The sequence below is a fragment of the Chiloscyllium plagiosum genome, unplaced genomic scaffold, assembly GCF_037043375.1.
Source record: "Chiloscyllium plagiosum isolate Xiang-an unplaced genomic scaffold, Cpla_swu_hap1 HiC_scaffold_39, whole genome shotgun sequence".
Classification (NCBI taxonomy): Eukaryota; Metazoa; Chordata; class Chondrichthyes; order Orectolobiformes; family Hemiscylliidae; genus Chiloscyllium; species Chiloscyllium plagiosum.
The window spans coordinates 61,362,864-61,379,844 of NW_028270177.1; the positions used below are offsets into that span (position 1 = coordinate 61,362,864).

The 16,981-nt window shown below is 45.9% G+C and overlaps 1 long non-coding RNA gene across 1 annotated transcript; it reads right to left on the reverse strand.

The window, feature by feature from the left end:
• Nucleotides 1-596: 596 nt before the first annotated feature.
• LOC148138725 (uncharacterized) lies at nt 597-16,729 on the reverse strand. Its single transcript, XR_015753817.1, has 3 exons — nt 16,630-16,729; nt 11,290-11,396; nt 597-1,322 (listed from the first exon to the last, which is right to left on the reverse strand). It is a non-coding gene; the product is annotated as an uncharacterized LOC148138725 (long non-coding RNA).
• Between the last annotated feature and the right edge of the window lie 252 nt (nt 16,730-16,981).

Genomic DNA, 16,981 nt, shown 5'->3' on the forward strand with positions numbered 1-16,981 from the left:
TCCCAGACGTGAGTGGTTTTAGAGAAATGACCTTGACTTACAGGCATTGAGTGTCAGAGCACTTCCTGTTGTGGGGCATCCTGTTTAGATTCAATCTATTGATAACTATTAGAACTGACTTGCACTGGCTCCGTCAAAGTGGTCAGAGCATTATGGCTGTCATTGAAGCTGGTAACAAACTTCCCATGGGTTAAAAATCGTAAATAATAGAGTAGGTACGAGGTCTGAGTGCACTGTTGGAGTATTGATGTTGTGGTTAATCACATTAACTCGGCTGGAGTTGACTGAATTTATATTGTCTCTTGCTGAATCTCAGGATGTCTCTCTGGGCAGTAAGTCTCCACAAACAGCAGTCTGACAATGAGCAGGGATCATCTGTTTTGATTTAAATTGTGACTGTAGCACTGCTGCTTCACAGCACCAGGTACAAGGTTGGAGTCCAGACAGGGAGGGAATATTTCCCTGGAGTTTGAGTAACTGGAAAGAGATGGCGTCCGGCAATAGACAGGATTTTGTTTTACAAGACATTTGAAATTTTTAAAAACTGTTATATTCAGATAGTTTCATTTCTTTTCTTTTAAGTTTTATTTATTGTGGAATAAATAGCTACAATATTTTAAAACCAACTTCACAAATGTTAAATAAAATCCATCAAACCGTCCCTCACTGAAAACTGTTGTGGAAGTGCAATCTCCTGGAGAATCCCTGCCCACTTCTTCCTACCCGGGCTCCATGGCTATATACATACCTGGGAGATAGCAGCAGGAGGAGACGATTCAGCCTTTCAATCCTGCTCCACCATTCAGTGGGAAACAGCTGACCATCCAGCTCAGTCTCCTGTTCCTGCTGTGTTCCAATCCCCTTTCATGGCTTTACCTTGAAGAACTATATCTAAGTCCTCCTTTGGCTTCACCACCTTTTGTTCCAGTGACGTTGCGGTGTTACTGTGTGGGTGTAGGCAGGGGTAATGTGATGGTGCTGCCTCCTGGACGATGCACTCAGCGTCCCTCATCATCCTGCAGTAACATCAACTGGGTTTTAGCAACTAGAGATAGAAACCATTTGCAGGATATGGGCATCACTGGCTCAGCCAGCATTTATTCCCCATCTCTAGTTACCCTTGAGAAGGTGGTAGTGAGCTGCTGCCTCGTACCATTCACAGTCCATTTGGTGCAGAAAGACCGACAATGCTGGGAGGGAGAGTGTTGCAGGATTTTGGCCGAGTGATTCTCTATCTTTGCTTCTTCAAATGTTGTTTAACTTAATCACAATCTGCATATGATTTTGAGATTTCAGTCTGCAAATCTTCACCATCTAGCACCCTGTATAAAGGAATATGTACAGATTAGAAATTCAGAGCAGACAATTCTAGTTTCTCTGGAATATCTTTTTCCCCCTTTCTTCCCTCAAAGCTATAACCCTCCAGCCCACTTACTCTCTCCCACCGTTCTGACTCTACTACCCCCTAAGGAACACCCTCCCCATTCTCATGGAGTTGTTGATAAACAGGTCTTTGCCACCACTTCCTGTCCCTGGTTAGACGCTGCACCCTTTCTGGGTTCACTTCCTTTCCCTTCAGTTGGTGCAAGTCAATAATGTAACAGCAGAATGAAACAAAAGGAAACAGACAGGGAGGTGGCAGATCCTGGACAGTAGAGGAACCTTCAGTCTGGGAGAATGGGTCAGATCTTTCTTTGTTTCTCATTGGTAGATTCCAGTGTTATGACAAGTTGGGGATGGAACTTGGTCCCATGTGGGTGTGGTGACACTTTGACCCTCCAACAGATCAATACTACAAGCAAATACGTTCCTCCTCCAGACAATCACAGTGTGAAATCCTTTCCACTAGTTACCCCAAAGCACATGCTCCAAAACTTACACACATTCTGTACTTGTGCAGTGCCAGGTTTCTCCACAGACGTGTGGTCCCTGCCTCGGAATTTGGGAGTTGCAGTCCTCATGCAGGCACTGGATCCCTGTCTCTGGAACGTGAATGAAAAGTGTGGGGTGGAAGATGTTGTGTATTGGATCCCCATTCAGACACACGGGACTTGTGGGCTGTCACTGGGATTTACTGAGACATCCGCTTAGACAACCTGATTTCTGATGTAAGGAACATAGATTCAGCTAATTGGGGGTTAGGGAGGTTAATAAGGCGCAGCAGGTTTTAAGCAGAGGTGGCTCAGTGGCTAGCACTGCTGCCTTACAGCATCAGAGACCTTAGGCGACTGTGGGGAGCTTACACATTCTCCCCATGTTTGCATGGTTTCGTGCAGTTCTCCAGTTTCCTCACACAGTCCAAAGATGTGCAGGTTATGTGGATTGCCCATGCTAAATTGCTGACAGTGTCCATGCATATGCCGGTCAGACAATTAGCCATGGGAAATGCAATGTTACAGGGAATGAGTGGGTCTGAACGGGATGCACATCATAGGGTTGGTGTGGACTCGATGGATGAATACCCTGTTTCTGCACTATAGGGACTCTATTCTATTCTCATGAGGAAGAATGTACTTATCTCGATATGTTGTGAATCTGTGGAATTCCCTACTCAAAATGCGGTGGATGCCAGGACAATGAGCCAATGTAATGAATAGATACAGATGTTGAATTTGCAGTGGGTTGAAGGGTGAGAAAGAGCTGGCAGGAAAATCCAGCTGAGACCGATGTGAGCATAATGATCACCGTATTAAATGGTGGGGCTGGTTCTCCTGTGCCCAGTGCGTCTCTTCTTACGGTAATAACTGGAAAGCTGAATCCAAAACTCACCACTTTCACCAAAGGAGATTTTCGGAAAATGACATAGTCAGGTGGATTAGTGTTCCAAGCTTAGATAGTGAGGAAGTGTGTAGGAGATAATGATTTTGCAATTTTAAACTGAGGGGAGACAGTGATTTATGGTTTTAGATTGCGTCGTACATTCGCATGTCCAGTGTACGCTGTTGTGAATATCCATCCTGTACTTTATTACAAAGCCAAGGTCACTGACAATGAAAACCAAAACACCCAGATAACATCGTCTCACCTCGTAATCTGATAAAAGACTTGTGATAAGTCTGGTTGAACTTAGAACACAGATGGAAAGCTGGAAGATTAGATCCACTCCCAAGATCCTGTGCTTTTTAAACAAAAGGAGACTACAATAGGATGAGGCAGAAGTTGGGTAATGTAGACTGGAAATATAGACTTTACGGTGGGAAAGTTGACAGACTGCGGGAATATCAAAGCAATTTTTCAAACTGCTCAGCAAAAGTATATATCAGAGAAAAGGAAGGACAGTAGGAAAAGGAATAATCTGCCATGGGTGGCTTAGGAAATAAGAGAGTCTATCAACTGAAATAGAATGCATACAAATTGCCAAAGACCATGGAGAAACTAGGAGTTTCGAAAATCTTTAAAGATCAACAGAAAGCGAGATGGGATTGGGGGAGAAAAGTGATGAGTAGCTATCCCCAGGGCCAGAATAGCAGTTTACCTGCGAGAGGGGAAGCTATTGTGTGGGGAACATGTGGCCTCTAATTGTTGAAGCACTGAACTGTTACCATAGAGATAATCCTGATCAAGTTAAAAATCACAGCACACTCCAAAAGCTTGTACTTCCAAATAATCCTGTTCCACGATAACCTGGTGATGTGTGATTTTTAAACTTTGTCCATCCCATCACCGGCTCCTCCACATCAGAATCCTGATAGAAAGCCCCACTGAAACTGAAGCGCCTGTCAGATACTTGAGGGAGCCTCGGGGGCGTGGGGGAGAGGTGTGTGGTTTAACCAGAAAGTGCTGAACTGAACTAGACTTTCTAACTGACCGTCGCCATGGAGATAATACTGAGAGACAGTCTCTATTCAAAACCACAAAGCACAAAGGTATAAGAATGGGAGCGGCACATCGGACAGGTGGGGAGTTACCTGATGCTGCCTGGAGGTGTTCTGCATGTACACTATCCAGGTAACTGCCATGCCTCATCAATAAAGACTCAAAGAAGACCTCTCAGAGTTCTGTGCCTAGTTATAGCTATCTAGCAGGGTTCAGAAAAATGAGTACACAGCAGTCAGTCTTCACAGTGGTGGAGGATACGAAGAACATGCCAGTAATTGATAAGGAGACTGAGGAAGGTGAGGACCTAGATAACCATTATCATGAAAGAGTTAGAGCTGGGCAAGGTATTGGAGCTAAAGGGAGACAAGTCTCATTGCCCTGATGGAATACATCCCAGGATACCAACATAGTTAGTGGGAGAAATAGCAAATGCACTTAGAGTTATAAAATCCTACAGCAGAGACAGGACCTTTGGCCCAAACTGGCCCATGCCGACCAGAATGTTAATCCACGCTAACCCCATTTCCCTGCACTTGGCCCATCTGCTTCTGACCCTTTCCTATCCATGTATTTGTCCAAATGTCTTTTACCTGTTGTGAGTGTTCCTGCCTGAACCACTTGCACTGGCAGCTCATTCCGTATACATACCACCCTCTGTGTAAAACAGTTGCCCCCCCCCCCTCCCCCAGCTTCCCTTTTATTCTTTCTCCTCTAACCTTAAACTGATCCAATCAAGCCGTCCAATTCTTCAGTTACTGGGAGAAGAGACTGAGTGCATTCACCTTATCCAGGCCTCTCATGGTGTTATACACTTCGAGAAAAGAACCCCCTTTGTTTCCTCTGCTCTAAACATAAAATCCTCACTGGTCCAACCTCTCCCTATAACTCAGACCCCTGAGCCCTGGCAACATCCTTGTAAATTGTTCTGCACTTTTTACAGTTTAATTTCTGAAACCTACATTACATTCATCATATTGCCAGTATTTCCCCACAGCGCTGGAACCGACATGACAATGTCAATGGATTAGAATCCATGATCGAGAATGAACTCCTTTACAACAATCCCGTTTTCATAGTGTTTCCCATGGTGCAGGTATCCTTGTGTCTTTCTGGTTGCATGGTTAATTAAAGACTTCTCCTTCTATAAAGCAAAGTTGTGGCTTAATTGTTCCTGGGAAATGTGCCATGATTTTCCAGACTTTCAAAAGCAAATGGAATCTCTCTCCCCAGTCACCATGCTGACATGGACTTGGCTGTGTCTCAGTACTTTTGCAGTCACACTGACATTTGGGATATTCGCCCACGGACAGAATACTCCCTTTCCTTCCAGATGAAAAGGCCAATGATATTCAGAGCGGCACGGATCAAGTAACTATCACATCTGAACATGAAGTTCAATTTGAATTTCTCATCCGCAAATCCACCCTTTCAGTACCTTACAACAGAGCACACAAGTTACCACTGTTAATACAGGATGGAAATTCATAAGACAATTGTAGTATTAAACTGTAGCTTCCTTGTTCCTCCAAAGCTTTAAGCCTCAGTCTCACAATTTCTCTCTTCTGTGAACTGAAATCCAAACCAATCCCCCACTCCTTTCCTCCACACCCAGTTCTCACACACTCTCTCTTCGAATTCAGTTTCCTAGCTCCTGATGAGAACCATCCAGCATACACTGCTTCCTGCAACTCTGGCCAAGACCCATCTTACTAAAATGAGCCAAATTAGAATTCTAATTGCAGGCCCATCCTTGTCCCTTTCCATAACAACTCTGAATCTTCACAAAAGAGTTCTGATAATTTTCTGCAAAACGCTGCACCACTGATAGTCTGATCACATGTCAGGGTAGCAAGAAAGGGGCGATTCCCCTGGGTCCTGCTCCCAGAGGGATGACGCTGCTAATGACAGATTAATTCCTCACACCCACAGCCTCCTTCCCAGGCACTGACCAAGACTGCACATACTCCCACAGTTGCCAGCACTGCGACCGTGCACTGGTCTCCCTCCTACAGCACGTGCTCCCGATCATACAGGAGTCCGGGTGATTTACAGCAGCTGCTGCCCAATATATCAGAATCCCTACAGTATGGAAACAGGCCCTTCGGCCAAACAAGTCCATACTGACCCTGCAAACAGTAACTTACACAGACCCATGCCCCCTAACTAATGTAACTAATACTATGGGCAATTTAGAATGGCCAATTCACCTGCCCTGCACATCTTTGGATTGTGGGAGGAAACCCGCTCAGACACGGGGAACACGCGCAAACTCCACACAGACAGTCGCTCGTGGCTGGAATCGAACCCGGGTACCTGATGCTGTGAGGCAGCAGTGCTAACCACTGAGCCGTCTCTTTCGAGTGGAGGGGGCGTGTCTGGAGGACTGGGTCAATGGGATTGTGAACAGTGAATGAATGTGGAGGACACTGGGTGATGGACAAGTCAGTGAGCGACAGGATCAGTGCAGCAGCAAGAGGGGATCCTGGACAAACTGAGCAATGGGAGAGTCTGACAGGAGAGAAACTACAGGAAGGTTCTGTTTCGAGGCTCAGGCAGGGACAGCTGGGAGACAGCATGGCCTGGTGGCTTGGGCAGGTTTACTAATCAGCCTCTTCAAAGATGCTTTTACACAACTCTGAGCCTGATCCTCCTAGTCCAGAGGTAAGGACACTTACACTATTTCCTGGTGGGCAAGGGATACAGGGACTGCCTTTCAAAAGGAACTCACCTGTGTTGGTGACATTAACAGGACTCATTACAGACTCACTGACAAAATGCTGGTGTACTTAAACTTCATCCAGAATATTAACACCTATAACTGGGCAACGCAGACCCCAATGTACAGAGTTAAATCCTGGATACTAATAACAGCTTTGTGCATGGGAAATCATATCTCATGAATTTGACTCAGTTTTTTTAAGAAGTAACAAAAAGGATTGCTGAGGTCAGAGCATGGACATGATCTACATGGATTCAGTAACGTGTTTGACAAGGTTCCTCATGGGAGACTGGTCAGCAAGGTTAGATCGCATGGAGTACAGAACTGGCCCGAAAGTAAAAGGCAGAGGGTGCTTTTCAGGCTGAAGGCCTGTGACCAGTGGAGTGTCACAAGGATCGGTGCTGGATCCACTACTTTTCGCCATTTATATCCATGATTTGGATGTGAACATAAGAGGTATTGTCAGTAAGTTTGCAGATGACACCAAAATGGGAGGTGTAGCAGACAGTGAAAAAGATTACCTCAGAGTACAAGGGGATCTGGATCAGAAGGGTGAATGGGCTGAGGAGTTCAGTTCAGAAAAATGCAAGCTGCTGCATTTTGGAAAAGCAAACTTTAGCAGGACTTACACAGTTTATAGTAAGTTCCAGGGGAGTGCTGTTAAACAAAGAGTCCTTAGAGTGCAGGTTCATAGTTCTTTGACAGTAGAGTAGCAAGTAGATAGGATAGTGAAGGCGGCAGTTAGTCTGCTTGCCTTTATTGGTCAGAGCATTGAGTGTAACGCTTCGGAGGTCATATTGCGGCTGTACAGGACATTGATTCGGCAACTTTTGTAATATTCCATGCAATTCTGGTCTCCTTCCTATCAGATGGATGTTCTCAAACTTGAAAGGGGCCAGAAAAGAAGTACAGGATGTTGCCAGGGTTGGATAGGCTGTTTTCCCTGGAGCGTTAGAGGCTTAACGGTGACCTGAAAGAGATTTTTAAAATCAGGCCGGGCATGGATAGGGTAAATAGACAAGATATTTTCCCTGCGGAGGGGGGAGTACAGAACTAGGGGGCTGAGAGGGGAGGGTAGGCAGAGAGGGGGTGGGCGGAGGGTAAGAGAGGGTGGATGGATTGAGAGGGTTGGGACAGAAATGGGTGGGGACAGAGAGGGGGGATAGAGAGGGGAGGCACAGAAATGGATGGGGACAGAAAGCGGGATTAGAGAGGAGGGGAACAGACAGGGGGATCAGAGGGGGCGACCGACCGACAGTTGGGGGGGCGACCGACAAAGAGGGGGAACAGACTGAGGGGGGGGCAACCGATGGAGGGGTAAAGAGACGGGTGTGCGACCGACAGGGGGGCGACTGACAGAGGGGGGACAGACCGAGGGGGCAAAAGATGGGGGGACAGACCGACAGATTGTGGGACAGACCAACGGGGGAGGGACGACCGACGAGGTGGGGGAGCCGACAAAGGACTGACCGACAGGAGGGGGGCAACCAGACAGAGTGGGGGGAGGGAGGGGGGGGAACCAGACAGAGTGGGGGGAGGTAGGGGGGAACAGAGAGGGGGAAGATGGAGAGTTATTTTATAGATCTACAACTCAACCCTGTTCGTGTTTTCTCCTCCTCACCTTAATTTCCTCTGAAGGGCTCAGGACAACTGCATAGTTCCTGGAAAGTGGAGTTTCAGGGAGATCAGGTGCTGAATGTGGCATTTGGGACACTGACCTTTAATGGAATGTGCAGTTCAACAAATGGACTCTGGTTTGATTCCACTGTCTGTGTGGTATTTGTACATTCTCCCCGTGTGTCTGCGTGGGCTTCCTCTGGGTGCTCTTAATTTCCTCCCACAATTCCAAAGACATGCACTTTAGATGGATTAGCTTTGTGTAATGGTAGGTTACAGAGTTAGGGTGGAATATTGTTCCGATGGTTGGTATGGTCTCATGGGCAGAAAGGCCTGCTTCCACACTGTAGGGATTCTGTCACTGAGTATAGGGGTTAGGAGGTCACGTTGTGGCTGAGTAGGGCATTGGTGAGGCCAGTTTTAGTATACTGCATTCAATTGTGTTCGCCATGATTTCAGAAAGATGTTATCAGAATAGGACTCAACCTCTTAATGGCAAGTTCTTGGGAAGTGTTGACAAACAAACAGACCACGCAGTGTAGGTTGATTGTTCCTTGAAGGTGTGGTTGAAGGTAGACAGGTTGGTGTAGGTGGTGTGCTGTATGCTAGCTGTTATTGGGCAGTGCATTGAGGATAGGAGTTGGGAGATCATGTTTTGGTTGTACAGTTTATTGGCTCGGCCACTTTTGGAATCCCCAGACTGCTTTCAATTCCAGTCTCCCTGCTTTAGGAAAGATGTTGGGAAACTTGCAAGAGTTCAGCAAAGTTTTACCTTGTGGTGCCAGTATTGGAACATTTGAACCATAGGAAGAGGCTGAATAGGCTGAGGCTATTTCCCTGCAGCACTGGACACTTTAGGTGGCTTTATCGAACTTTATAAAATTATGAGGAGCAATGATAGGGTGACTAGTCATGGTTTCTTTTTTCCCAGGGTAGGGGAGACCAAACAAATGTGAATCTTTTTTCCAATGTGCAAATGACAAATTCTAGAGGAGAGATGGCAAGTTTAAAGGATGTGAAAACCGAAACAACTGAAGATGCTGGAAACCAGGAAGAGAAACAGAAGTTTCTGGAAAAAGCTTAGCGGGTCTAACAGCAGGTGCGAAAATAAATTAGAGTTAACGTATCTGAGGAAGGGTGACCAGACCAGAAACATTAACTGATTTTCCTTCACAGATGCTGCATGACCTGCTGAGCATTTCCAACAACATCTGTGCAAGTTTAAAGGAAGTTGTTTGGAGTATATACCTGAGAGTAACTTTATAAAGTGCGAGTCAGACCACATCTGGAGAAATGACAGAAGTTTTGGTCCCTTTATTTAAGGAAATACATCATTTCATCAGAGGCATTTCACAGAAAATTGACTGGGATGATCCCTGGTTTGCAGGGATTATTTTTTAAGAAAAGACTGAAGACGTTGGGACTCTACTCACTGGATTTGGGAGGAATGAGAGGGGATCTCATTGTAACATGCAGGATACGTAAGGAGTTTGACAGTGTAAATACTGAGTGGATTAGATTAGATTAGATTACTTAGTGTGGAAACAGGCCCTTCGGCCCAACAAGTCCACACTGCCCCGCCGAAGCGCAACCCACCCATACCCCTACATTTACCCCTTACCTAACACTACGGGCAATTTGAGCATGGCCAACTCACCTGACCTGCACATCTTTGCACTGTGGGAGGAAACCAGAGCACCCGGAGGAAACTCACGCAGACACGGGGAGAACGTGCAAACTCCACACAGTCAGTCGCCTGAGGCGGGAATTGAACCCGGGTCTCTGACGCTGTGAGGCAGCAGCGCTAACCACTGTGTGCCGCCGTGTGATGTTTCCTATGTGAGGGGTTTCATTAGCAATGGAGCTGGAATGAGGTGGAGATCAGCAACATTTTAAGAGATTGGAATTCCTGGTGTTTGTGATTGTGTAGGTGTCTGATCAGAAGGTCACCTTGGGGTCAGATAGGAGAGCAATATTGTGAAGAGTGCGGTTCTGCCTCAGACAGTTCCCAGGGAGAGGGAGGGGCTCAGCAGTAAGGGAAAGTAATTTGTAATAGCAACAGAAGGCAATGGGTTTAATCATTGCAACGGTCCGTTGTAGGAAATTGCAGCCAATCGCGTAGTGGGAGTGTGATGAGCAGTTTGATAACTGAGTAATGGAGAGGGATGATGGGGAGGGAGAGCTGGGCATTGTCAGTGTACATGTGAAACCTAACACGGTGCTTTTGGACGATGTCACCTCTTGGCAGTGTGTAGGTGAGAAACAGGACGGACCAAGGCGAGATCCTTGAGGGACACCAAATATAAGGAATTCAGAAAGGAAAGGGAAAGTCGGGATGGAGCAGGTTTTCCAACAACGGTGGGGTCAAATATTAGTTTGTAGCAGAATGGGAGAGAAAGACATAACCAGAAAAAACAGACAGGTAGAACAAGGAACAATATGTGATTTGGTGAGGGGGAGTGATGAGGAGGAGGAGCAGCCCAACTCCAAAAGCACTATTTCTACATTAGTGACATCACCCAACTCCACCCTAGTCTCAGCTCATTGACCGAAATACTCGTCCATCCCTGTGTTATCTCCAGACTTCATTATCCAAACACTCCTGGCCAGCCTCCCACATTCAACTTAAATGTAATCTCAAGAGTATCTAAAACCCTCCTGCCCAAGTGCTCACTTGTACCAAAACTTGTTGATCCATCAAAAGGCTCCTATTAACAAGCATCAATTTAAAATTCTCACCCTTGATGTAATTCCTGGCTGTGAACATCCCTGTCTCCCTGCACCACACAACCTGTGAGACCCCGACAACTCATTTTCTTTCAGACTCCCAACGATGTGTTTATTCATTGCTTCAACTGTCCAGCTGTTTCTACTGTTGCCAAGGCAACGCGGTCTGGAATTCCCACCCTAACCCCCTCAGACCTGCTTTCCTCCTTTAAGGTATTCCTGAAAACCTGCTTATTAGGCAATTCTTTTGATCACCTGACCTAATATCCCCATCTGTGGCCTTATGTCAGAAGTTCTCAATAGTATTTCTGTGGAATTATAAACATGTTAAAAAAACTGTTGTTGATTTGCACATACATTGTCAACTCTTCACTGTCGCTGAGTGAATAATCTATAACAGCTCTTACCCAACCACATTGTGGGAGCACCTTCACCACACGAATTGCAGCTGTACAAGGAATTCAAACATCACCTTCTCCACAGGCAATAGGGCTTTGGCACTGATCAATGGTATCTGTGGAGGGAAAAACACACAGTTGATATTTCAGGGAGTGCAAAATGCATTATAGGGAGGGAAAATGGTGCAGAATTTGGATTTTGAAATTTGTGTTTTACAATGTGCACTAAGTTCTATAAAACCTCTTATCCCATACCATGAAAACTTCCTCCTCTTCCTGGTCTATGTCCTTCCTTTCCCCTGCCCTTCACCTTCACACATTTCCAATGCCTTGGTCACAACAACACTGAGCTGTCAGTGAAGTTTATCATGTGGTTGAGTATTGTCCCGCCCCTCATTCACTCCGATTGGTTGAAGGACCAACTAGCACCTCTAGCCCCCGCTCCCCCACTCTTATTGGTCGTGCGCTGACATCAATAATCCGAGGCCCATTGTGGGCTTGAGCATGCTCAGTGCTTCCTGCTTTTGCTGCTGTTCATTAGGTATGAGAGAGAGAGGGCTCATCCCTATTTCTCCTGATGTCAGACAATAACAACAACTACCTGCATTGTATGGAGCCTTTCACATTGACAAATCTCCTAAAATGCATCACGAATGATGGAAACGTTGATTAAAGAGAACGATTTTTAGATACATCCTTAAGGCGGACAGAGGGGGTTCGGGAGGATATTCCAAAGGTTTGTGTCCTTGGCAGCTTCAATCGTGGAGTGATATAGGTGGGCAACAGCTTACAATGGAGACAGTGGCTAACCATAGGTTAACAACCTCATGTCGTAGCCCCCTACCCCACACACCAGTCCTTGTTCTCACAGCCTGCCATTACACTTTCCCTATGGTTAGCCACTAACTGTCTCCATTAACAGCTAGTCACCCTCCCCCAGCCAGATGGTTATCCTTTATCCAACTGTTCCTCTCACTCTATCCCCACCTATCCTTTACTCCTTTTATCCTTCTCCCACACTATCTTCTGAACATAAACTTACTTTTATTCTCAGTAACATCTGTTCTGTGGAAGGGACATCGGATCTTAAACTTTAACTCTGATTTCTCTTCACAGATGCTGCCAGACCTGCTGAGCATTTCCAGAACCTCCCGGTTGTTGTTTCTGATTTACATCTTCTGCAGTTTTTGGTTTTAATTTACCGGGAGTTTGTAATTTAGGTCCAACAGCATCTGTCCCAGTCTCTGCTGTCTCTCCCAACCCCAAACAGTGACACTGCACTTGCACAGCTCATGGACAGGTGTTGTCTTGCTGGCCACACCCCCATTCAATCCCATTGGCTGCAGGACCACACAGACTCTCCTCCCATTAGTCGAGAGCTGCCGTTAATCAGCCAGGCCCCATTGTGATGAGAGTGGAGGGCTAATCCCTCTCTCTGCCCTGGGATGAGCTTCATCATTCACAGTGAATGGGGCAGTATCACAGAGCACAGGGCCTGGGGGCTATTCAGCCCAATGGGGCTGTACTCTCTCCCTTTGGAGATGCTGCAAGTCTGTCCCAAGTCCCCCCTCCATGTGCCCACAGCCCCCCAAATCTTTCCTTAAAAAGTAAATTCCAAGTCTGTTTCAGAATACCTGCTGAATCTGTGTCGTTCAGACTGTTCCAGATGCTCAGAACCTTGAGTAAAATAGTGTTCACATTTTCACCTTGTATTATTTGCCAATTACTTGAAAGTAGTTACTAAAAATTGTGACAGTGTTAACAATTCCCCTCTCTCTCTCTCTGCAAATTCAAGACCTTGGAACCAAATCTGCACCAGATCGAAATCACTGCTTCACCTTCTCAGCCCCAAGGATAATTATCTGTGCTTCAGCTAGCTCTCCACACAATAGAGGAATACATCTTAATTTATTAAGATCAAAGAAACAGACCTTCGGTCCAATTCGTCCGTGCCAACAAGGAATCCTAAACTAATGGATTCCCATTTACCATCTATTGTCCTGCATCCATCAAAACCCTTCTTATTCATGCACCCAATTGGAAGCCTTTTAAATGTTGTGATTTTATCAGCCTCCACTACTTCATCTGGTAGCTCCTCCCATACACACACCACACTCAGCTTGAAAACGTTGCCACTTAGATCCCTTTTAAATCTTTGCCCTCTCAACTTCAACCCATGTGCTCTAGATTTGGACCCACCTAACCTGAGGAAATAGGACTCCGGCTGCTCACCTTATTCACATCCCTCGTGATTTTATAAATCTCCATGAAGTCACCTCTCAGTCTTTGACTCTCCAGAGAAAATAGCCCCAGCCTATTCAGCCTCTCCCTGTAGCCCAAATCCTCCAATCCTGGCAACGTTTTTGTAAATCTCGTCCAAACCTTTTCAAGTTTCACAACATCCTTCCCAGAACAGGGAAATTCAAACTGAAATCAGAATTCCAGATGTGGCTTAATCAACGTCCTGTCCAGCCACAGTATGACGTCCCAGCTTCTGTATTCAATGCATTGACCAATAACGGAGTGTGTAAATGGAGTCCCATTTGCCAGCGGTTCACCCTTATCCCTCTAAAACCTTCCTATTCATATACCCAATCAAATGCCTTTTAAATGCTGCAATTGTACTATCCTCCACCCCTTCCTCTGGCAGCTCATTCCCTACTTGCAATGCCCTCAACATGAATAAGATGCCCCTTAGATCCCTTTTAAATCTTTTCCCTCTCACCTTAAGCCTGTACCCTCTAGTTCTGGACCCACCGAACTTGGGAAAAAGTCCCTGACTGCTTACCTTATCCATGCCCTTCATGATTAAGATCACCTCTCAGCCTCCAACTCTCCAGGGAAAATAGTCCCAGTCTATTCAGCCTTTTCCAATAGCTCAAACCGTCCAACCCTGGCAAAATCCTTGCAAATATTTTCTGAACAATTTCAAGTTTCTCAACATTATTCCAAGAACGGGGAGATTGGAACTGAAAACAGAATTCCAGACGGGCTTTAATCAGTGCCCTGTCTTGCCACAATATGACGTCACAACAGCTGCATTCAATGCATTGACCAATAACAGGGGCGGGGGTACCAAATGCTACATTCACTACCCTGCCTACCTGTGACTCTACTTTCAAGCAACTATAAACCTGCACTCCAAGGTCTCTTTGTTCAGCAATATTCCCCAGGACTTTACCATTAAGTGTATAAATCCTGCCCTGATTTGTCTTTCCAAAATACAACAGCTCACATTTATCTAAATTGAACTCATTCTGCCATTCCTCGCCCCAGTGGCCCATCTGATCAAGATCCTGTTGTATTCTGAACTAACCTTCTTCACTGTCCACTACACCTCCAATTTTGGTGTCTTCTGTAAACCTACTGACCATACCTCATATAGTCACATCCAAGTCATTTATTTAAGGGCCCAATATCCATCCTTGCAGCACATTGCTCCTCACAGGCCTCCAGTCCGCAAAACAACCCTCCATCATCATCCTCTGTCTCCTACCTTCAAGGCAGTTTTGTAATGGCTTGCTCTCCCTGCATGCCATGTTATCTAACCCTGCGAACCAGTCTGCTTTGTGGAACCTTGTTGAATGTCCATATAAACAACATTCACCGCCTGGCTTCATCAATTTTCTTTGTCACTTCAAAACATTTAGTCAAGTTAGTGAGACATGATTGTGCATGTACAAAGCCACATTGACTCTCCCTGTCATTCCTTACCTTTCCAAATAGATGGATATCCTGTCCCTCAGAATCCCTTCCAACAACTTGGCTGCCACTGACTTCAGGCTCACTGTTCTCTTGTTCCATGGCCTCTCCTTACCACCTTTTTAAAATAATGGCACCTCACCTGTCGCTATCAACGATACAAATACCTCAGGAGAGATGAAAATGTGTTGCTGGAAAAGCGCAGCAGGTCAGGCAGCATCCAGGGAACAGGAGAATCAAAGTTTCGGGCAACGAAACGTCGATTCTCCAGTTCCACTGATGCTGCCTGACCTGCTGCGCTTTTCCAGCAAAACATTTTCAGCTCTGATCTCCAGCATCTGCAGACCTCACTTTTACCTCAGGAGAGGCCCAACAATCACTTCACTAGATTTCCAGAAAGTTCCAGAATACACCTGATCATTTTCCAGGGCTTTATCCACCTTGATGCGATTTAAGACATCCAGTACCACCTCCTCTGTAACATGGACACTTTTCAAGTTATCACTGTTTATTTCTCCAAACTCTCGAGCTTCCATATACTTCTCCAGTAAAAATAACGTGAAATATTTGCATATCTTTCGCACCCCCTGTGGTTCCATAGACAGCCTTGTTGACCTTTAAGGGGTCCTATTCTCTGGTCCAGTTAATCTTTTGTCTGTGATATATTTGTTTAATCTCTTTGGATTCTATTCCAGGACATCCCAGAAAGGCCTACTTCACGGACCGTAAATTTCCTCTGACTTGATCAACACATACCCTCCACTTCCCGCACCTCCGCCTTTACCCCACCCCTCCAGCCACAATAAAGAATATAACCCTGCGGTCTTCACCTTCCACCCCACTAATCTCCAGATACAGCGCATCAACCTCTGTTATTTCTGCTACCTAAAGTCAGACCCCACCACCAGAGACATATTTCCCTCCCCACCTTTATCTGCGTTCCGCAGAGACCATTCCCGCTGCGCCTTCCTTGTTCGGTCCACACCCTCCCACCAACCCACACTCCACACCCTTGACCCTCCCTTGCCACTATGGGAGATGTAAAACATGCGGCCACACCTCCTTCTGACCTCTGTCCAAGACCTCAAAAGGATCTTTTCACATTAGGCAGAGGTTTGACTGCCCATCCCAAAATCTCATATACTGCATCTGGACACTATGGGAAATTTAACATGGTTCATCCAACTAACCTACACATCTTCAGACTGTGGGAGGAAACTGGAACACCCGGAAGAAACCCTCACAGACACTGGGGAGAATGTGACAACTTGAACACAGGCAGTCGCCTGAGGCTGGAATCAAACCCAGGCCGCTGGTGCTGAGGAAGCAGCGCTAACCACTGAGCCACAATACTGTGGGATCTTTGGTGCTGATGCGCTGCCCCACTGATACCTCAGTAACTCACCCTGCCTCATTTCCTAAGTGGCAGTGATGACGGAGTGAAATTATCGCTAGACAGTTAATCCAGAGACCCAGATAACGTTCCGGTGACCCGGGTTTGAATCCCATCACGGCAGATTTTGGAACGGGAATTCAATAAATATCTGGAAAAAATAATCTAGTGACGACAAGGAATCCATTGTCAATTGTTGGAAAAACCAATGTTGTTCACTCATGACCTTTCGGGAAGGAAAATGCCATCCTTACCTGGCCTGGTCTGCATGGGACTCCAGACCTATAGCAACGTGGTTGACTCTTAACTGCCCTTTGGGTAAACGCAGCAATAAATGCTGGCCGAGCCAGTGACGACCTCATCCTGTGAATGAATAAAGAAAACAGGTCAGGTTTTGTTCCTTCTCTAGTAGGTACATCCTACAAACTGAATCTGAAACATTCTCGTACACACTGAACAAATACCTTTCCATCCAAGCCCTTAACACTACAGCACTCCGAGGCCATGTTGGTAAAGTTAAAACCCCTTATCATTGCATCCATATTATTCTTACAGATAACTGAGGTCTCCTGGCAAAATTGTGTCTCAATTCCCCGCTGACTATTG